The sequence below is a fragment of the Phasianus colchicus genome, chromosome 5 (genome assembly GCF_987193195.1).
Source record: "Phasianus colchicus chromosome 5, bPhaCol1.hap1.1, whole genome shotgun sequence".
Taxonomy (NCBI): Eukaryota; Metazoa; Chordata; class Aves; order Galliformes; family Phasianidae; genus Phasianus; species Phasianus colchicus.
This window is the reverse complement of record NC_143440.1, coordinates 26808791-26832621: the sequence shown is the minus strand read 5'-3', so window position 1 is coordinate 26832621 and position 23831 is coordinate 26808791. Positions and strand designations below refer to the sequence as shown.

General features: G+C 37.4%; 1 protein-coding gene across 3 annotated transcripts in view; it reads right to left on the bottom strand.

Moving 5' to 3' along the window:
- STARD9 (StAR related lipid transfer domain containing 9) overlaps positions 1-23831 on the bottom strand; it is a 101151-nt gene that overhangs the window by 57308 nt on the left and 20012 nt on the right. The window lies entirely within an intron of this gene.

Here is a 23831-nt window from a genome sequence, read left to right as displayed (position 1 = left end):
GCGTTTAGTTGCACTTCCCTGCCTGTCAACTCTTATTTTGTGCTTGAAATGGAGATCCCTATTTTATCCCCAAACCTTCTGCAGTCCTCCGTATAAATCTAAAAGAATATAATGATCAAGGCTCCTTGAAGCAGTAACATCAACAGCAGCATCAGACAAGATAATTACAGGTCAAAAACAAAGCAAAGTCTAACCCAGAGACAGCGAGCCATACCTTGCCCAAGGAATACTTCTATCTGACCCATGTGGTCAGGAAGTGAGGCCACAAATTTCTAAAATGCTTTCTTTTCTGTTCATGCCACATGCACAGTGGTGAGTATCCTGCTTATAACACAGACCCTGGAGAGTTGCCACCAAATCAGCATCAGCAACTTCTAAATCTTGCACTGGTCTCCTTGGGGCTGCAGAATTTGGACCATCACAGCTAGACTGCCCATGTAGCCAGCTCTGAATAATAGTTCCCTCTGCTTTCCCTTTCCTTTTTCAGGGACACAGCTGCCCCAGATTGTGGCCATGTTCTCAGGACATCAAAGCTACCACAGACCACTTGAAAGGATACCTGGCAAGGTTTTCTAGGAAGTGCGCAGTGGATCAAAAAGAGCCTGCAGGCCGGCTGCCAATTTCTTAGCATAGCATTAGCTTTCCAAAAGAAGCACTGTGTTAATACTTTTGCCTTTCACATAGAAAACTAGCTTAGAAATTCAGAGAGATGCATAGGATTTCACTATATTCCTGTTGCGAAATCTTATCAATTGCCAGTCACTACTTTCTCTACTGGACAGCTAAACGTACCAGTTTGATAAGAAATTCAATAACAAAACATATTTCATAGATATCATTCCACCTTAACTGCCCAGAAGAGATAAAAAAATTATTTCCTGAAGCTTTCATTTTCAGATCATATTTCAACTCAAGGTGAGACAAGGTGCTAATTTCCAGCTGAAAAAACAATAACAATCCCATTGAGAGGAATTTGGCTAGCCCCACCCATATTCATAAGGATATTTAGAACATGAGAACATCTGCTTCATTAGAATTATCAGATCAAGGACCTTTTCAGTTCATGGAGAGCCACAAATAACAGTTAAAGTCATAAACAAAATAAACAGACACAGACTACTAAGCAGGAGGTCCACAGTCCAGCCAGGAATATTAAATGGGTAGAAACTCCGTGCTGGTAGTTCAGGGATTCAGCAGAGAGGCGCACATGAGTGTATGCACCCTCACTAGAGAGCACCAAGCTGGGCTACCAGATGAGCCAGAAGATCCACAGAGCAGAGCTCGGGATCTATGTAAAGATATTAGATGGGCAGAGGGCCCGTACTGGCATCTCAGGAATCTATAGCCATACACATTCTTAGACCTGGAGAGTTAGGGTACACTAAATATCACTGAAAATATCACCAGCCAACATCAGTTCTGACCAGAATAATAATAAGAAAAGCCTTAACTGCCTTTGCTTATGCTTCATGCAAGTGCTGATAGTGCGGTATGTGAGTGCTGCTGAAGGCAGAGCCCTCTGTGGCATTTGGTGCAGGAGGCTGCTTAAGCATCCTGTGTCCTGTGCCCTTGTCACTGAGCATGTTACTGGATTAGAGTGAAACTCACTACCGGTTGAAGCTGCAAAGGAGAAGTACCTCACCTTTCAGGCTGAGACGAAGAGACCTCCAGGTCTCCAGGCACACAGTGGGGCAGAAAGAATCCTGAGGTTCTGGAGTCCACATGAGGCAATGGCCTCATCAGTGGCCTACATATATTTAATCATATTATCAGAAGCAACTATTTATGGCCTTTCACTAAATAAAATTCAAGAGTCCAGAATACACTAAGATCTACTAATTTACTTGCAGCACATCTGGCTAGTAACTCCTTATGAAGGACAACATGCCATAAAAAGGTCAACTTTTATGAACAGAGAGATAAGTATGCGATACTATTAGCAAAACACATTGACTATGCACAGTTTATGAATGAGTACACAAATAACAGATACATTACTGTGATGGTTAAAAGTTATTAAAACAAATGTTGGACTGCATACATAAATATCAGTACAGAGAAAAACATGAAATCAAAATATGTGCCATCAAAAAGGTTTAGAATCTCAATAAAGAACCCAGAAATGCAAATGGTAGAGAAGAAAGCTACTGAGAAGGACTTGACAACGTCAGTTCTACTGCACTACAATGGAAAGAAAGTGCACAGTTTAAGAGAAGAACATCATCTAGCCTATGGAATCTAATAACCTGAGTGTTAGCATCAAAAGGGCTAGGCAAAAAATTGTGAGATAGCTATGACAGCTGTGCACTCAAAGCACCAGGAAAAAGAATGGTGAAAAAAAAGTAGTACAAAGTGGGTTCTGAGTCTTGTAGGTAAGGAAGAAAAGTGTATTTGATTTGATAAGGGAAAAAAGGAAGCTTCTTCCTTCCAGCAGCAGAATGGAATTACCACTAAAAATCCTCTCAGAGCTTTTACAAAAGTAGTTATTCTGTTGACCACTCCAGATGTAAATGTTTCCTTACGCCACAACCAGAACAGAGAGAAAATTGCTCCATATAAATCATGTACATACTGGAAAGCATAAAAGATCACAGGCAGCACTCTGCCCATGAGGCTTGTTGCCTTCTGAACTGTGGGAAAGTGCAAAAGCTGGGATTAGGCTGGGGGTTGGGTTTTCTCAGAGATTGCTTGTAGCACTTTTTCAACATCTGTTTTTACTTACGTCTCTTCTTCTATATGGAAGCTTCACTTAAAAATAGTAATTGAATAAATATATCAAAATGTGCAACGAGCCCTGTTGCTTTTTACTTTACTTGATCTCTGAGATTCAGAGGGACCAACTGCAGTGGGATTTCTTGCATGAATAAGGTCTGCAGAACTTGAGCCTGTATTTGTTACAGAGTTCACTTTCATGGCATATTCTGAGCACTTTGCTGCTCCTAATTTACTGTTTTTGAAGCTTTATACCTTGATTACTTTTGGCTTTATACGGACAGTATACAACGTATCCCTATTTTATCCCAGCCCAGTTTCCACTTCTCAACTGAGTGTCACTGTTCCACTGATCTTAACAATCTCCTAGCAGAAAAACAACCACAATTAACAGCTGCAGTTGAAAAGCACACAAACCTTGGCCATAATCATGCCACTGCTCTAGAGCATTGTGATAAACATCAAGTAAGCTATGTCCTAACCACTCATTATAAAGATTTTTTCAGTAAAACCAATGAAACTCTCCCATTCTCAGTTAAGCTGTACTGAAGAAAGTAATGCCGTAAGTATGGGTCTGTCATCTATAACAGATCAATCTGTTTTTCTTCAATGAAGTTATTTGGAATAGCATATGATCATTAATGGCAGCAATGCAAATCACTGTAACAGATTCTTGGCACAGCTCATCTATGTAGGCTATAAGACAAGTTCTTTTATGTTGTACAGCCTACAGAGGACCACAGAAATGATCCAAGGGATGGAACACCTCTCCTATGAGGACAGCCTGAGACTACTGGGGCTGTTCAGTCTGGAGAAAAGAAGGCTCCAGGAGACCTGATAGCAGCCTTTCAATATCTAAAGGGGGGCTATGAGAAGAAAAGGGACAGACGCTTTAGCAGGGTCTGTAGAGACAGGATAAGGGAAAATGATTTCAAACTAAATGAAGGGTGATTTAGATTGGATATAAGAAGTTTTTCACAGTCAGGGTAGTGAGGCACTGGAATGGGTTGCCCAGAGAGGTAGTGGATGCCCCATCTTGGAAAACATTCATGGTCAGGCTGGATGTTGCACTGAGAAACCTGATGTAGTCATAGGTGCCCCTGCTCACTGCAAGGGAATTGGACTAAGTGACCTTTTAGGGTCCCTTCCAACTCAAACAATGCTATGATTTTGCGAAAGTTATTTAAAACACTGAAGATAACAAAAAGTTATCTGAAGGTTATCTAAGATTCTGAACTGAACTGCCACAGGCCAGGACACCTCTGAGACAAGACGCTTAAATCTAGAGTAGAATAAAAAGTCTCTCTTGAAAAAGTGGCTCAGTGACTTTCTGTGTCTGGAAATCTGATCCAAGTACAAGACAGTGGGAGCCAGATCTGAGTATTAAGATGAGGTTGGGGAACTCCCAGGCAAAATGACAACCACTGAGGACCAGTGACAGCAAAAAGATGGAATGAAAAGAAATCGTGACTGAATAAGAAGAGGTTAAGGAAGACAAGGTGGGACTAGTGTCTACTGGGAACAAGAAATCTGTGGGAGAGACAGAAGAAAGACTGAGTTTCGGAGCTAAAGCAAAGAAAAACATTAGACTGTGTTGACAGTATCAGTTGATACAGAGGACAAAGATACCTAGGGAGTAAAGCGTAAATGGCAGAAGTTTCATAGATCTGGAGCCTAGATAGCAAGATTTTTGGACTGGAATCAAGCAGTAGAAAGGAAAGGAATAAGAAAATGCAGGAAGCATCATCTTGAAGGAGCAAGGTGAATATGTGCTCATTTCCCTTCAGGGTACCAATATGTAATACATTCAGGAATTTAGCATGTCCCACTGTACACAGAGGTGGCCTAAAAACAGTCTGTGTACTCCATTCCAGTTTAGAAACCTATTCATCAAACGGTAGAACCTCTTACAACAGAAATAAATGCAGCTCAGGAAAGCAACTTAGTTCTATAGTGCTATTTCCACAGTAGTAACTGCCTTTCTTTCTCAGATTCATAAAGGATTTTCAGGAGTTATTAATTGATCCAGTTATAACAACACAATCTTCACAAGCTTGCACGCCTTTCTGATAGCAACGTGAGCAATAACATCTGCACGGAGCTAGAATCCTGGAAGAACTGTATTTTACTTCTAGTTCTGTTGTTCAAACTCTTGTATGACATTGTGCAATCTATTTAAGAATTTTACAGTCCAATATTCCTATGGGTAAAGTGTCAGTAGAAGATTGCGGGGTGTTCTCACTAGTGCTCATAAAAGTACTTGTAATCTTGTCTTGAAATGCTATGGAAGTTCTAAGTGTTCAAATTATGGTGCTCTGCATCTCTCAATCCAGAGTGAACTTCTTGAAAGAAGAGCACAGAATTACAAAGTTTCAGTTAAGCTAAGCTCTGTTATGCTTACTCTCCATTAATTACACAGGGCTACTCATGCTGCAATTCAAATGTTTCAAATCAATTTTTGAATTAGGTCTCAAAAGAGGATATTTTACTACAATCAAACTTGGCAGCTCAGAAAACAATGAGTTTTAACCCTATTATGATAATGAATTAGAATTTCAAAAAGTATTTATTGAAATCGTATTAAAAGCTGTTTTGAACTGTTCTGTATTTGTTCTGGTAAGTTACCCTCCTCATTCTATGAAGATTACAATTCATACAATAAATTACAATTCATCTACTTGACAAGTCTCAAATCAGTCCAAAAACCCCTTAGTTTCAGTGTAGTGCTGAAAAAAAAAATGGAAAAACAAAGCAAAGCAATATATTCATAACATGTTTAAAAATAAGAGACGTAATTGAAATTAAAGCTTTTTCTGTGCTAATATCAGAGGCATTAGTCCAAGTTCCATCAGCATCAACAGCTGTATGTCATACAAAATGCATGACTATTAAGCTCTCTGGATGTGTACTAAGATATTTCATTATATAATGAACAAAATTGTGTTTTCTGTTGTTTATAAGAAAAGAAAAAAAAAAGATTCTTCTGAGATTCTCTCAATTCTTTCTTCTAAATTGAAACTTCAAGAACAGAAAGTTCGTCAAGAAACATGCGCTTAGCTTCCTGCAGACTGTATTCCATTTGGCCAAAAATTCTGAGTCTTCCATGTGTGGCTGCTCTACGTGATTGGAAGTGTTCAGTTTGTTCCACACAAGAATGTTTCTTTCAGCAAAGCCTTTACTGGCTTTGATGTGCCTCGTTTCTGCACTCACCCAGCTGTAACTGGTACATTCCCATGGTGATTTATGAAACAAACTTATTACCATCCAACTGTGCTAATAGTGGGAAAAAACTTGTCTTTCTGGAGAAGTTAAGAGAGTGTATTAAGACAACTGTTGTCATCTGAGGTATTTTGCTGGCATGCTTATTCTGAAGTGGCCAGTTTTCAGTTCCAACCTAGTAAATCCAAAATCATGTGAATTAGTCCTCACAATAGAACTTTTACTACAAATGGGAGAAAGGGGAAGGCTTGGTCTAAAACTAAGCTATGCCCTAATCACACAGCTTAGAAATACCAAAATGCTGTCCAAGTTGTTGCAATATGCACTTATTTGGGGTTGAAATTGTTTTACAACAGACATGAATCACTTCAAAATAAGAACAAACCACTGAAATAATTTGAAATCTATTTCAATACTGTTAGAAAACACAATACATTTTTCAGAGAGATGAACTATTTGCAGAGCAAGTACACTTGTGAAATGTTACATTAGCAGCTTTACTGTAAGCCAGAAGCACAGACAGATTGCAGTAGGACTCCTGCCCTAAGAAACCAGAGAGAATCATATAAAATCAAGACCAGAATAGCTATTAAAGTAAAACACTTTCAACTCTTAGGCACCAATCAAAGCTTTAAAACTTATTCCTAACTCAGATAAAGAATCACGGAACTTGATTTCTGAAAAATCACAGTGTTTGTCATAGCTCATTCATACTAGGAAAGAGACCATTTAAACTTTTTTTTTTTTTTAAAAAAGTTTATGTTTACAGGTTTATGCCAGTGAGGCAAATACTTCTATCATTCTGGTAAAAATATAACAAGCCTTTGTGCAAGGACTTTTCAACTATCTCTTTTGTTGGCTTTGGAGTCAAAATTTATAGTAGCTTTTCTACTTCTTTCTTAAATAGTTTTCAAGATATTGAAAAAAAAATACTTTTATTAGCCTGAGTATATTGAATTTTATCATGAGACTTGCACATGTATGCATAAATACGCATACCAGACACATGACGATAATTTCTGGTGGAATGGACAGACATATTTTTTGTGCTAATGCCAAGAAGAGACAAAATAAGGCAAGGAGCACCTCTAAACAGACACAGCAAGTGTAAGACATTTATAGTTAACAATCTTGATTTGGGACTTTGTTACTTTACACTGAAATCTCTGCTTGGATGTTAAAAGCATGAAGCTTTTTGGTTTTAGTGTTCACTTTTTTCAAAACAGTATGTTTAACTTCATAACAAAAGTTTTACCATATTCTATTTATCCCAATTGCTAGGGTTTGTTATGTAGCCTCTATATACTAATATTTTTCTTTGACCTCTACATTACTATCATACCAATAGTGTCACACACAAATTAACTGAGAAGCATGCTGGCTCTCAGATTTTCTTTTGATCCTGACAAACAGCTGGAGATTATTAAACTCTCCTTTAATGCACACAATTCAAAATAATCCTAGTGAATACTTAGCACGAGCCACAGTTAACAATGAGTATCTTTGACTTTTCATTGAATTAAGGACAGTTGATTAAAGCAAATACATATATTACATTGTAACTAAAATGGCACCTCTACTATGTGATAATGTCCTTTCTACAGTAATAAATGCTTTAATTTCAAAGATAATGAGTGCATTCTAACAGGAATAAAGTTTTGGTAATATATGAATTCCAGAAGTACAAAACTGTCCTTTCTTAGCTCAATCAGAAACTGAATCTCAGAAGGAAACAAAAAAGGAGTTGTTTAAAACTACAGTAAATTGTCTGTTATGCTTGAGAGTTGAATACTTTGGGAAAATGAAATGTATGCCAAGTCTCAGAGAGATGGAAAAAAATCCAGTAAACCTACAGGGATAGCACACAATGTTGACCTTGCAAATTTAAGGAAAAAAAAAAACCAAACTGATATATTACTTTTATGTACTTTTAACTCTAAGTACTTTCTGGTAAACAATGCTTGCATTTGGTTTAGACATTGGGCTGGGACAAACTCTAACCAGAGCAGAAGTGGAAGGAGGTGGAAGTGGGAGGAGTGTGAGCTGCATCATTTGGGATCAGCAGGATAACAGAATTGTTTTCATATCTGAGTGCTATAGTATCCATTCCCTGACTTGCATGCATCTGAAATGGTCAATATTTTCTATCATCGTTAGGAATCTGAACAGATCTTGGAAATTTCAGAAATTTCAAGGGAATATGGACAAGGAAAACAAACAGACAAAAAAAGGTATTTTTTATAATGGGGTTTTGAATAAATAAAATCACCACTTACTACAGTCATAGTCCACAAACGTCAATGTGAACAAAAAACTCACTAAAAGAAAACTGCTTGTAAAAAAACATTAGCCTAAATACCGAATAAACATTAGCCTAAATACCGAATAATAACACAAATTCCCATCGCTTAATAAATGAAAACCATAAAAAATTTATCTTCTTGCACAGCACAGTTTAAAAATAGCCTTTTAAAATACCACTGCTTTAATGAAAGAGGAAGAGACTGAACTTATATAGAACCAATATGGCCAACAGCTGCTTCTCACTATAGAATAAATAGTTGAGTTTATAAATACTGAAAAGACTCAACCACTTCATTCCCACTAAAGATTTGACATGCAAACCAACAGTAAAAAGATGCCTCATGAGTAGGTAGAAAGCATCAGGACATCAGCATGACAATTTCAGCTGACCCAGACACAAAATGGATTTACTTAAAATAAAGTGTGTCATTGTTTACTATATAGACAAAATTGCTCTCAGCTAGTAAGTGAGGATAGTTTAGGCAACTGCATGAACAAAATAAAACACAAGGGGCTCAGTCCTGCAGTATCCATTTGCCACCACCTCCACAATAAAGAGCAGATACGCAGTATCTCATGTAGCAGAGAATTTTGGCCCTCCTAAAGCAGTAAACGCCCAAATTATGACCAAATTCTGCTTTAATTAAATTGCTACATCTGATATGTAGCATCCAAGGCTTGTGTTTAAGATAAAAAAAAAAAAAAAAATTCACAGAATAAAATTATTCAGAAGAAAACATTTCCTGCCAAAACAATGGGAGCCTTTGTCCTAAAATTTTCCCAAAACCCCAAAGATCAATTTAAATAAAAAAGGCAGAAAGAGGATTCAAGGAAGGAATATCTGAAAACAAATCTTGGCTTTTACTCCAATAATGCAAGGCTTTTCTGCACGTGTTTTCTCTTAAAGAATATTAAACAAATGTCAACTGAGGGGCTTTCTGTACACAGACAGAAAACACAAGCAAAGGGAAGCGCATTATGCGGATCAACTGCACAGAACCCTCTACTGTGACATTAGGATTACTTCAGCAACATTATCCCATTCAAACCAAATAGAAGAGGGAAATAAAAAACAACAAAAACCAAGCACCGGTCCATTAGTTTGGGAACATTTCTTCTCTCTTCTTGTTAAGAGGCCACAGCTCCACAGCTAGGATTACTTCTCTCCCTTCCCTCTATCCAGTCTTTTCAGTTTCTTTTCCCAGTTGAACAGGAAACAGAGTGAAAGAGCAGGCTTCCCTCCAGCTCGAGCTGCTTGGCCTGTGGCAGGAGCATTTGCACCACAACTTGAGAGAGATTGGTTGTGGGCTCTGCCAACAAGCTTCCTGCGTGCTCTTAAATCCCTTTGTGCTTTAATTCCCCCTGGGAAGGACAACAATCACGTCTTTGTTCATCTATCAGCTGTCATTTTTTCCAGTGCAAAAGCTATTTATTGTGTGCATCATAATGTACATACATTCATGCTGTTAACACAGTGTAAGTCAAGCTTGGTTAAAGTATGTGGGTGGAACTGTTATCTGTGACTTTTTCCTAGCATTTTACATGGCAAATAAACATGCTATCCTTCTGGGTAGAGGGTGGAAGAATGAGATAGTTCAGCCAACTAGGCTGAACAGTCACTCTGTATTTCTGCTGTTTTATCACCAAAATACACAGTCATGAAAATATATCTCATTTGTTTATGAAAGAATGATTTTGTTTTGAGAGAGAAATACCCCTATGCTTTCCACGTTCATCTAATTTATAGATGCTGTGACAAATTTTTAGAAGTGCTCTATCAGTAAGGGCACAAGTCCATCTGCTTTTAAAAAAAATAAAAATAAAATAAAAATTGCTTGTGTTTTATTATAAAGATCAACCTGAAAGACAAGATAACCATCACAAAAACACCACCTGCTATTTTCATCTATCTGTACAGAATCACATTCAACACAGAACCCTCCTTTCCTGCCCAGTGGGGATTCTTATCATGCTATCACTGGATAAAAGAGCAGTCACAATCTGAACACAACAGCAGTACAATCCAAAAACCAGTGTGTGACACTCACCAATATCTGACTCAGCTCAGTTCAGATACAGTTGTGGTGATAAACCTCTCTACCTAGAAAACAGCTTATTTATTCATTAATGAAGCCAGAAATCAAGATTTACACATTTTATTTTATGCCATATGTGAACTGAATTCTGCTGTTACATCCGGCCTTTGAATCAGCATAGGTGAATTCTATCCATTAAGGACTGAATGAATCCCTTTCCATTTAGCTTAGTGTAATGCAAAGCAGACGCTAGGCTTGCTAACAACAGATATTCGTCAGAGAGACACATTGTATATGTCCTCCCATTTTTCCCTCTACCCCCAAAAGCTAATGGCTATGAGGTACCAAGATTTAAGAGTAACTGAAGGAAAAGCACTGCTTATCTTGTAGGGGTGCTTTCTTTTTCCGATCTATACCTAGGGATCAACTCACAGAAGCCTAGCTTGAGTTCCTTCCCTGCAGATGCTCTGTAAAACAGAATTCTTACAGGTAGTCTGTTTTTCCAAGAGCCCTGTTCCATTTATTTAATATAGTCCTTAAAGATACAGTTAACAGGGCATATTCAAGTTCTCATGCACATCAAAGAAAAAGCCTGAAAAGCTGAGTAATTCTGGATCTCCTGTCTAGACTTCAGGAATACATCCTGCCTACAAGCCAGCTACAGGAAGCTCCTTGTTTGATGACAGGATGAAGGACAAGTAATTAAATCTTCCTGGATACTGTTGCAATAAATGACAATAGTGATGTTAAAATAAATACAAATTTTTAAAAAGGTCAAACTGATGCATTAAGAACAAAATTACACAGCAACAGATGAGACATGATAAAAAGAACACACAGGATTTTTGGTTAAGCCCACCCTATGCAAGGGCTACTCCATAGCATCACTCTATTACCTAGTTCTTTAAAATTTCTGCAAGTTTTAGAGGAGGAAGCAGAAATTTACAAATAGACAGCTATGCACAAGCTGCAACAAACAGCCTAGTAAGCAGGTGGGCAACAGCTTTTGTTGCATTGTGTGAGCAGTGGGGGATGTGAAGGTCTGAGTGCTGTTGTGGGCACACGTGTGCCTTTGGCTAAGTTGAGGAGCAGGATTTGCCTCTGCTCTGTGCTTCTCCACTGAAACACAGTGAAAGATATTTCCTGAGTGAACTCTGGGCCAGAAAACCCAAGAAAAGAATCTCAGGGAAAACTTCAGCTTTTCTAAGGGATAATGTGACGCAAGAAAAGCAGAGAGCCCTTTACAATCATACTGCTTTACTCCACCGAGACCCAGTAAACATTTTATCTATTCCACTCTCCAGATGTGATTTTATGTCCTCTACTGCCTTAAAAGCAGAAAAATCACGTGAATTGACAATTTAAGTGTTGTGATTAAAAAAAAAAAAAAAAGCAGTTTTAATGATGTCATCTTTAAGTAAGCAAAACAAACAGAGAGCTGTTCAGGTTCAAAATTTAAAAAAAGCAACAAAACACAAAACCAACTCTCTTTTGTAATGGAAAGAGTAAGGAATAAGTAACAGATAATGAAGTTATAAATATCCCACATTTCTCCCACCATGGCCTGCTCTTGGCTGGGATCCCAGGTCATTAGCGGATGTCTGCAATTCCATGTGAAAGGAAAGTAAAGCAAAACAACAAAAATTACTAAGTTTTGTTGTTTAAGGCAGCAGGGACAAGTATCAATTCTCAGCTGTTTCTAACAATAACAGCCCACTAATTTTTTAAGAGAGGACAGAGGATGGAAAAAAAGATTGATCCTTGATTTTATTACAAGGAGGGGAAAGAGGAGCAGTGATCCAAATTTTTCAGTAATTCAGTAAGGGCTAACCATCTACTGAAATACTTGAATAGAGTGCAATGACGTTATCAAGATAATATTTCTGCCTCTCCCCTCCACTCCCTTCAGCTGGAAATGGGTATTCTCTTTTCGTGCATCAGCTAATTCAAGTTGCTACTTTTGCTATTTGATCATTAGCTCTTAAAATCACTGCACTGGAAAACAAATCTTAAGTCTATAAAATACACTTTCATAGAAATAAGCTAGTTTCTCCACTTCCATACAGCATCAATCAGACAGCACTACAGAAAGAAAGCACTGCATGGTGAACCTTGCAAAAATAAATGCTCATGGGGCTCACCAGTGCTTGGCCTCAACTGCATCTCAAATGCCAGTTTTCATGAGTACAACTACGATGATTGGAGGAAGGAGATAAGGAATTGTTTTAATATAGTAAGTATATCCTACGTTTTCTCCATGTAAATAACATAAGTTAATAAAACTCCAAAACTCATAAAAGTGAAAAGCCAGAATGATCGCTTTTTAAATGTTACACTGAAACTTGACTCAAAGAAGTATTCCCCAAAGACTTCTAAAAGCTCAAAAAACACAGCAATGAACGTTACTTGAACACAGTTTCATTTTTAAACTATTTTCACTCTCCAAATTCAGAACATAAAAAATATAATGAAATGCAGCTATTCCAAATTCTCTATTTTTTAGTGGACTGCATTAGTAGCAGCATAAGTATAAATGAGCTTTGGATTTCTTGCAATAGTCTTGTTTCCCTTTAAATTATTGCTCCCTTACAGTAGAGATGAGAAGTTCAAAAGACTCTGATTGTGCTACGCAGCAGTCACATCTAGTTTTGTCTTTCACATAAAGAAAAAAAAAAATTGTAGATTACTGCATTTCTGATAGTTTCAGACATTAGACTTGAGACTAAATCTGTTTTAGTCATTAGAGGTTTTTTTCTTCTCTCTTGTTGCTTGTTTCCTGGGAGTAAAGGTTTTCCAAATATATGAGATGGCAGACTTAAAATTACATGCTTTCTGATAATAAAGCTTGGCCCCTTTTCTGAATACGTGCAGGGCATACTGCCAAAAGAACAGGTTGAGGAATGCATATCCCATCATCATCCCTACTTGCAAATCTGCAGGTTTCAGATTAGAAGAGCCAGCTATCTTCATTAAACATGGTCCATTAAACAATGGAGGGATCTGCTCCACATTCTCACAGGTACTGGGACAAGCAGCTATGTTGTCTCCCTGGAGTAAAGCCCTTTACAGCAATGGAACTGCCTGTACATCCACCTGGCTGCTCAGAGGACTACACATCTTCCTACAAAAAGGACATGATCGAAAAGTATACAGACTTGTATGAAAACAGATCACTTTGATGTTTACTGAGAAGATTCAGAAGCAGTAGTCAGATCAGATCCCTAGGAAAATTTCCTGACTTTGGTTTAGCTTTTCAAAAATTGTTGCAGTGTTACGTTTTCACTTCTTTTTCCTTAAAAAACATGATCTAAAAAAATATATGTAGAAAGAAAGAAATAAAAGAATGCTGGAATGCAGTCTATAATACTCACCACAACTATTTTAAAAAGCGTTTTGAACTCATACAAGATACTTTCTAAATTCAAATGGTTTTAGTAGTTTCCGGAAGAATCCAAACAACAGGAGGCAATATAAGGTCACTTATGAGTTCAAGGAAAGGGCTCTTGGCATTTCATTCTCAGCAATATATTAACAACAAAGTTTGCAAGGACTAGTGGTTGAGGAAATTGTTAATTCCACTCTTATGCCCGGTCAGCTGTCCCTCTGCATTTCCAGCTTACAAGTACTGAGGGGCAGCACATTAATGGCCAAAGGTGCAATGAGCAATCACAGCTCACCTAATTAGAAACACCACACTCAAAAGGCTACAAGGACTATCAGTTCCTTCTATATTTGCTCCCTTGCTGACAGAAATTACTGGATGTTTGTACTATTTTTATACAGTCCTTCTCTTACCCAAACACTTCATATCCCAACCACCTCAAAAGGGGTACAACATACCACAAAGATCACAAACGCTTCCTACTACACATTGTTAAATAGACAGAAAGCAAAAAGCAGTAGGAAAATATCTACAAAATCAATCTCCCCAGTACTTTCACAAAGTAACACTGCCATATATTTTCAAATAGGAAACCGTGCAGATCTGGTAAAGATTAGAAAACAAACAGGCATCAAAACCAGCAAATTCTTAAGTCTTAATTATAGATGCATATTTCTGTGTCGTTTATCACTGTGTCAGTGATAAACCAAATTTTGGTATTGTGAAGACAAATAAGGACACTCTGGCAGAATGTAAAAAAAGAATTTTTCATATTATGTCAAGCCACTTCCTTTGAAGATAGTATTAGAGTTTCCCTGTAATACATAACACTTACTAGGAATGAAAGGAAAAAAAAAATCCATAAAACTACTCAGTGCTGCATTTGATTGTCTAAGTGAAACAGAATATTCATCTGTGATGAATGAACTACATTAAGATGGGGTTGGTTGTGATTTTTTTGTTTTTTTGTTTTTTTTAAATGAGACAGAGGGTAGAGATTTCATCAGAAATCTCATTAGAAATTTTATTAGAGATTTCCCAAGGTGAGGATGCATTAGATTTTATTTCCTTACAAATTAAAACCTTGTGTTAAGAACCACATTAAAAAGGCATGAAATAGGCAAATAATTGGATGTTCAAAAGAATGACTTAAAAAGGATTGAACAACAAGACTTTCGTGTATTCACATGAGGTTTTAAGTAACTCTCCATCATTCTGTATTTGCTTTCCAACATGTTGGTACAATATTTTTATGATGAGATATAAATATAGCAAATACAGTGATGGTGTGCTGAAGTTTATGGGTGATTTTCATACAACTGTGCCAGTTCAGATGATAATTTTATGCTTATCTTTTTTCAGTACAATGATTTACAGTAGATACATAGAGTATTTCTTGCATCCCACATTGTTTGCACTCCTCAAAAACAATCCTAGCATTTACAAATTCTGTTTTAGAAGATAGCTGCAAGGTCTGATCAAAGCTGCACAAACAGGTAGTACTCTGTACAGATCAGAGCATTTCACTTGTAACACATCATTTTTATTAGTTCCTCAACTGCCTAATCAGTAAAAGCCTGACTAGAAAAGGATTTTTAAAAGTCTACCTTTTTTTTCATACCATCCAGTGCATATTGTTGTTTCCTCCAGATTTCCTTTATCAAATAATTTCCCCCTCCAGCTCCTTTTGTACATTTTTAAAAAGTACCCTTAACAGAAGATAATTTAGTTCTCGGATATGTAACAACAGAACAGTGAAATTATGGCAGAATATTTTTAAATGTCATTCATGTGTTATTATTCTAAGTAACATTAACCAGTTCATTCTTTCCAACATGCTTAATTACTCCCAAATTGCCATCTCTGTTTCAAATATATTGCATATGCAATCCCAGCAAATTAATAATACAGGTATACATGCTATTTAAAAACCAAGAGAAAAACTGTATTGGAATATAAATGGACTACAAAGTTATTAAATTGTTATTTAGGAAGCGTAGCAAGTCTGTATCATTTTGAACTTAACAAGAACACACTTCAGCTCTTACATGGATTATTTCTCCATGCCCGTATCTCATGCTGCCTCATTAATAACATTACACAGTAGATAATCTGTAGTAGATAATGAGTTTGCTGCACTGCAAACTGATAGAAAAGCTAGTTGATACTCTACAATAAGTGAAATGAATCTGTAAAGTACAAAAAACTTCTGAGTGGACAGTAACTGCTTTTTACATCAAAAACAACTTACAACTTATGTCTGCTTCTGGGAGGAAAGGAAGGAGGAGGGGACTCAATTCTGTGCTCAACTATGTCAGCATCCTTTTTGTTCTCAGAAAAGGTTATGCACATTGCTTGCAAGCTGAGCCCATCATGGAAATAGTTGCAAGGACTTAGCACACAGTCTGAATTTAGTAATGTTTTCTTAGGGCTAGGTCTTAAAAGAATAAAAAAAAAAAAATCAGCATTCTCTTTCCTTCAAGTGACAAGTTGCCTGTGTCTTGCCTAACCTTGTAGGTCTTATTAATGTTTCTTAAATGTTTAAAAATGTATTTAAAATAGCTGCAGTTACTACCTCAAATCTGTTAATTAGGTCTTATTTTTGTTTCGTCTCTCTTTTCTGCCTTCTATCCCCCACTTCCCTCTAGGCAAGAGGAATGAGAAGTACTTCTCTATCTGTACAGCAAAAAAACCAAAAACAATCAAGCAGAAGAATAGAACAATGCAGAAGGAAGATATAAAACATTATAGAAAATTTCAGGGATCTCTGACACAATATGGATGTGGTGAAGAATATATTCCCATATTCTGCAATGTGACAGAAGATCCATCGTGAGTCAAGTGCCTGAATTGGTGAGTACATATATAAAAGAAACTACAGCATATAGCAGAAGGTGACAGAAATAGCTTCAGCACTGCGCTATTCAGAACCAGTCCTAAGCGTATAAAAACCCCGGGACAATGCCACTGTGCACACGTACACTGCCAGACACAACGGACAGCATATTAAAAAAAGGGTCTTGGTGCTTCGTTAAGCAGAGGTATTAAATAGCATATAAAAAATTTCAGCCCTCTCAAGATCTAATTCCTCTGCTGGGAGCAGAATTCTTCACTTCCCACCACAGCTGCACACGCACTGTTGACTATTTCCTACCCCAAAGGAGCGGTCAGTTGCAGTGCCAATGTAAATGGCCACAGAGTTCCGGCTGGGAATGGACAGGGCCCTGCCAGTCCCTCAGCTGTGCCCAGAAGCTATATTGAGCAGTGCTGGCTATCCCAGCACAAACAGGAGCAGGAACTGCTCCAGTGATCCATCATGTTGTGGGGCTCAGTGAATATTCCCTGACATTCATCTGAACTGGTTAGTTTACTTGTAAAGGCGCTATGAATAAAAGTGCATCAACTCTATGTTAATAAAATGAGGAGTTAAACGTGACCTTGTGATCTCTTTTGCTCTCCATTGTGACAATTACATTCAGCTGTAGAAAGCCACTTACACTGATAATAGATGGAGTAGAAAAAAGGTTACATTCTGCATACTGTAGTGAGCAATACAATTATGCAAATTACATGCAATAGAATGAGAGACAATAAAAGTGTGCTGTACCAAGTAATATCAAGTAATAGAAATGAGGCAAAGGAGAACAACATGAGGAGCTGGAAGCAAGTTTCTACAATCCTTCAAAATTTCTGAGATTTCAGACCAAAAAATGTCTTTAAGGCACTGACAGGTCTCTGCTGAATTGGAGTTTAACTTAAAAACAACAAAAGCTGCTTAAGCACAGAAAGTACTTAAGAACAGGAGCTTTGCAATATAAGCAAAACATCAATGCTTCAATGATAAATTCGTATTGACTATCTCTCTGGACTCTAAACATAATATCACTATTATTTTTTATTTTTCTATTTCAAAGCAGCTCTTAAATTGCTCTTGGCTGTAAAAACACACACGCACAAAAGCAAGTAGGTCCTACACTCTGTTTAGCTACTGAAAAAGTCAGCAAAGCCAGAAACACACATTTTGATGTGAAACTTTCATTGTTATCAGCAAAGAGGTTGTAAAATGCAAGCAATAAAGAAAAAAATATTAGCCACTCATGAACTACTCTGGCCATTATCCTCAGTCATAAAGAAAAAGGAACGCAACTACGAGCATCAAAACAAGATAGACAAGGAAAATGGCTTTACAACAGTATCACTGAGGACATCATAACTGACATGTCTGGTGCACGACAACCCCACTGCCACCTTTGGAAATGACATTACCTATATAGAGAAGGGTCCTGGAGAGGCTTCATGAGAGAGACTACAGAAGACCAAGGCCCACAGGAGGCAAGAAAAATCACATGGGGCACAACGTCCACAGCTGAAGGTATGCTTTCTAGCACTTCAGCGAGAAATTGTAGGGACGTATGTTTCCAGGGCACTATGAAAGGAATACCTCCTGATCATACTGCAAAGTGCTGAGGTCATACTTGTTGGTCACACAGCAAAGCAAGTCCAGCAGTCTAGGTCATGGGCAGTTCTGATGTAATAGGACTTGCTTCAAAAGGCTGGGAATCATTGCTCAGCTGGGTAGATAATTTTTCCTTGGTCTTCGGCTTTTCAAGTCCATTAGGAGACCTCATTCCTTTACAAAGAGATTAACGTAGTATTATCCATGACGCTTTCAACATTTTGGTTCTAGCCCTCCCTCAGAATTATCTATTTCTAAGTAGATCAGCAGTTACTTAAATCCATTTGCTGCTACCAGAACAGAACACTTAATATAAACTAACAAAAGATAAGACGTCTCTTCAAAGCAAATGCTGTTAGCGCTCAGTTTTCCTGACAGACACTAGATATACAGAACGCATCCTTTCCAACAGGCAAGCAGTATAATTCACTACACAATACTGGAAAGATCAATAAGAACACACAATCTCAGAAGAGAATAGTGAGTTCTTGGCATTGCCAGTTATCATGCATCTTGCAGTGAACCTATCAGTTTTTCTCTAATCACTGTGATTTCCAGACGTCTTGCACATGAAAGCAAAAGCCTTCTGAATTCACTTGCCAGCACATGGTTATGTGGATTTTTCTTTTCTATAAACAAACAACAACAAAAAAAACCCACCATACTGATTTTTTTTTTTTTAATTATTATTTAATCAGTCATATAGATAAGCTGTTGGTTGGTTGTTCTTCCTTACTTGGAGATGAACGTTCACAATTTCAATTCCCTTGTGTTTCAGTGCCTGCCACAGTTTTTCTTCCATGCATGAAAAAATTACATTCCTGCTGTTTCTATTCTGAAATGAAGACCAATGTTTTTTCACCAATCTGTAAGTAATGTTGTGTGAATGACTTCACAGTTAGATTAGTCCTTTGGCAACTGAAGCTACAGGAAAATTAGCAGAGCTTTAACCAAATCTTTAAGAACATACTGGTCTGAGGGTTGTATAAGCACCAGGTTGGAGGGCTGATAGACTTTTAGAGGGAGACTGGGACAGGTTGGGGGGCTTTTTGTTTTTAACAAGCAGCTGGCTTATGAAAGATTTTATTGGGCAGGCTTAAGCTAGCTCTGAATAGTGAGATACATTTATGCAGCAGCTGTGATCAAGATCAACACAGCCATTTTGTTTGCTCCTGAAAACGTGCCACGTTTCTGACATGTTCCAGCCATGAGATTGGACTTGCAAGCATAAATAGCTAACGCCTGAAAAATTAAATTATGTGGTGCCTGTAAACAGTCCTGTATGACTGTTTATTAAAGTGTTGGGTATGAATAGCAACTGTTTCATTACAATATAACAAAAACCAGCCTTTTCCTTTCTCTCTCTTTTGTTTTTTAATTTGTGTTTGCTCTATTTTTCTTTGCTAGGAGTTGACTTTTATACTTCCCGGTTAATTAAGATATGCCTCAGAGAGATAAGCGTGCCTCCTTGAAGACAAACCGAATGAATCATCCTTTTGGCTGGATCTGAGCACCTGCATGTTGACTCCCAATTCAGCTTTGTTTTTAATCAGCAGAAAGTATGCCCTTGAGAACTCACTTGTGAAAAGCAAATTAACATTGCAGTTCAGTTGTGCTTTTTCTGCTAAAACAGATTTTGTTAGCAGCTTTCCTAAATTTCATAAGAATTAAAATGAATAAAAGTAATACAGTGTAGAAACATTAACTATAGCCTTAAAACATAAAAGTCAAAATTCTGAATGCTAGTTTAGATTTCCTTCTCCCCAGATTTACATACTATTCTGGATAAATTCTCACTTATTAAAAGCATAACCTCTGTGTTCTAAAGTCAGGACATTCTTAGCTGAAGCACAGATGATGATGTTTCAGTATCTTAGGCTAAGGAATATATTTTGAAGTACATCTTGCCAGGGTATATCACTGTCATGTGAAATAGCTGCAGAATAATAAGTTTAGGAATGGACCATTTGAACTGGCCCTTGTTTAAATAGGTTGTTTTCCCATGGTGCTGAATCACAACTGAAATTACAGCTATTAACATTAACACCTGCTCTAATGTTATTCCAAGTGTTTTCCATTCTGGACTTCGAGATGCCTCTTCTTCACACACACAACACATCTTTGTATTCCTGTGCTGCATCATCAATATTGTGCGTGTTACAGTGCTCCTGGTGGATTTTCTTATGGAGAGATGAGGCAGTCTAGCCTAAGAAGGATGTGCCCCATCCTATGCAACAGATCAACATAAAAATCCTTCAGGTCTGAAAAATACATCTCAGGGACTACAAAGAGAAACATCTATATAAAAAAAAGAAAAAAATTCTTTATAATAATAATATGCTGACAAGCAACTTCCAATGTTTGCAGGTCATCAGTGCAGTTTTTACCTTCATTTGCAAGACATATAGAAATCACAATTACGGAAGAACTGCCAGCTGTGATGGTGCAGGCTCACTGCAAGATACACAGCACCTGGTAATGCTAAGAATTTACTATTCTTCTTCTAGGCTGCTGAATATAGTTACAGTTCCTTCTGATATTGTTTGGTGAATTATATAGCTTGCCTATTGCAAATGAAGTGCACTGTGTATCCCGTGCCTGTAGGGAAAAATGAGCGAGTGGGTATAAGTACTAACATCTAACATCCAGGTAAAGTTGAATTTCATTGTTTGAAACAGGTTGGTTTTGTTTGTTTGCTTTTGTGGGTGGGTTTTTTTTGTTTTTTTTTTTTTTTTTTTAGTATTGAATATTTCCCTCACCTTTCAAATACAGCTGTATTAAATTATAGTTGCATATGAATGCACATGCAACATTGTTACTTCTTGCAATTAACTGAATGCCTTATTTATTTAAATCTAAATAGCTAATGTATATGAAAGACAAAAAAAAAAAATCAATGTTATCTGTAGTAAATTGAAAATCCATTCAATTTTTGTATTCTAGTAATGCCTGCTTTGAAGTTTACAAATATTAGCTATGAATTCCACATCAGTTTTCTTCAGAGCAAAGAAATCCTGGTCATAGCAAGAATGACTTCATTTGATCGTGAACTGAACACAGCAGCTCGTGGAAGATGCATAATAAACTGCACTGACAGTGGTTTCCTTGCCTTCATCACAATCACAAAAAGCCATTTTCTTACACTTCTATCTCATTCTGGGTTGGAGGAAAAAAAAGTTGCAGATGGAATGTTTACTGCTTTTCAAATAATTCATATGAAAATTCCTTTTACACCCACTGCTGCCTCCACCTCACCCCAGCATTACAAGGAGGAAGGGGAGTGGGGGTAGGATGAAGAGAGAACAGATTGAAGGATTACAGAAATATAAAAGTCAGCACTTACTTCTAAAGAATTTTAATGTAATAAAGCAGATATATCAGGGAATAGATGTGCAACTATCAAACTCGAATATCACAAGGAACACGTGGAGGCATGGAAATGCCACAGACGCATCTGAAAATGGAAAGGCTCCTCAATCTGAGTTCTTGCATTAAGCAAACTACCAAGCTGCAAGTACAGTCAGTGTATCTCATGAAGATCCGGAAAGTATGTTGTAATGTTTTGGTTCCAAACAGTGCTCTTGTTTAACTTTTTAAAGCCTTTCAACTAACAGGGAAAAACAAACAAACACACATTCCTGCCTCCTCCCATTCTTAACAAACCAAGAAACAGAATGCTGCACTGAGGATGCTGCATATTAAAACAAACATATCAGTTTCATCTTCTGGTTGCTTTTCAGTTACACTCTGACAGAGATAGAAGAAAATCATTTGCCCTTCCACCCCTTTCCACAGCTACATTCCTTAGCTGAAACCAGAATTAAGAAAAAAGGAAAACACAACCACACAAAAATACAACGGGAAGCCAAATGTGAAAACAATTATGACACTTCAAATACAAATAAGAAATGAAAAAAATCCGTCTTCACACATCATGTGTGTTCAGTTAGAGAAGCTGCCCTTGGTAGCCTTCATTTCCGTACTTACAGCACAGATTAAAACCCAATCTTCCTAATGAAAATATAATTATAAATGAATTATAAGGAAAATATTTATAAACAGTGATAGAAATCATTGCACAGTGAGACTGAAGATATGTCTGACTGGGAGTTCTTCCTAGCATACATGTGCATTGGACAGGCAAGCAGAGGGATCCTGTATCACTTGATACATCAAGTTCAGAAATAAACAACACAAAAGTGAAGGAGTTACTCTTCCAGCTCACAACTGTATCAGTAATTCACAATTATAAGAGTAAGTCACTGCTTACGAGATGTGAGGGGGAGAAAACAGAAGTTCAAGAACTTTGGAGCAGATACTGATATTTGCAGTAGGACTTTTTTTTCTTTTAAACACCATTACTGCTTTTTCCTCTGTAACTGTATGAGGGCTGTTCCGAAAGTCATGCCTCCTATTTTATTATGTTGGCCCATGACGTCAGAGACAGATGTTGGTGATATGGCAGTAGGGGTTGAACCTTCCCACCAATATCCCATCACATTTCGTTGCCATGTAACAGATGGCAGCAGAGGGGCAGTCTCATAAAATAGCATCTGACATGAAATGTGCACGAAGCAAAGGTATGCTATTGAATTCCTTATATTATAAATCTCTGTTTAGCTGGTAACTAAGGCACACAACTTAAACTTTCAGATCTATGAAAAGTGTTCCAAAGAAACTCAGTCAGAGATTTGGATCCCACTGAAATCCAAGCAAGGCAGGCACTTAAACACTTTTCTGGATTTGACCATCACTACCAGTCACGCTCTATTAGTCATGCGATGTATTTCTCTTATCAAAAGGAACAGATTACTACATGAATTATCTATGGCAACTGCTGTGTGTAAATACCTGCCTGCTTTTACATCCTGTGGCTCGGTCTGCCCACCACAATTACTGCAGATACACAATAACCGGATGGGTAGAATGGCTGGAGGGAAGCCAAGGACTGAAGTTGTAACAACCAACTGCAAGAATACTCAATACTTGTATGGGTTTCTATAGTTGTGCACGAATATTCTCAAGATTTTGTTCAATGGTCTTTGCACTATTAAGTTTAGATAAGTATACATTTAGATGTTTGTTTGTGGGATAACTACAGAGGTTTCAAAGCACTTGCATACTGTGATATTCAGCCACCACATAGAATCAGCAAGTCTGAATCTGCCTATTAGACTGAAAGTTATAATCCTAATCAAATATCACCACAATATCAAATATAACAAATATTATTATCAAACAGTATTCCTATCTTACAGGCTTGCAGCACTTTTTATTGCTAAATAGAAGTATGTCATGAATCTCTACTAAAGGATAATCCCATAATTACACAATTGCCTGAGAAATGAATTTCCTTTGGAAAACAATCCTAAACTTCCTGAAGACATCTATGGAAGAAGTGAGAAGGAAGAAAAACTGTTACAGATATCTTCTCCATTAAAGTGGGCTTTGGACAGTGCCAAATTCACCTTCCAAAAAATCTTAGTACAGGAATGCAGTGAGACACCGTGAAACAGCACTTCATCAGATGCAAATGGAGAAGCCCAGGTACAGACGTCCAGCACTCTTCCATTGTGAAACCAAACTAGTTCTTGTGGCATAAAGGCAAAGAGAAAAAATGAACAGTTCATCTCAAAAAAGGCAGGAGAAGGAACACGGACAGCAATAATACAGTTTCTCAGCTCTTTCATATTTGCTTGCTGTTGAGGGGAGAATAAAGAAA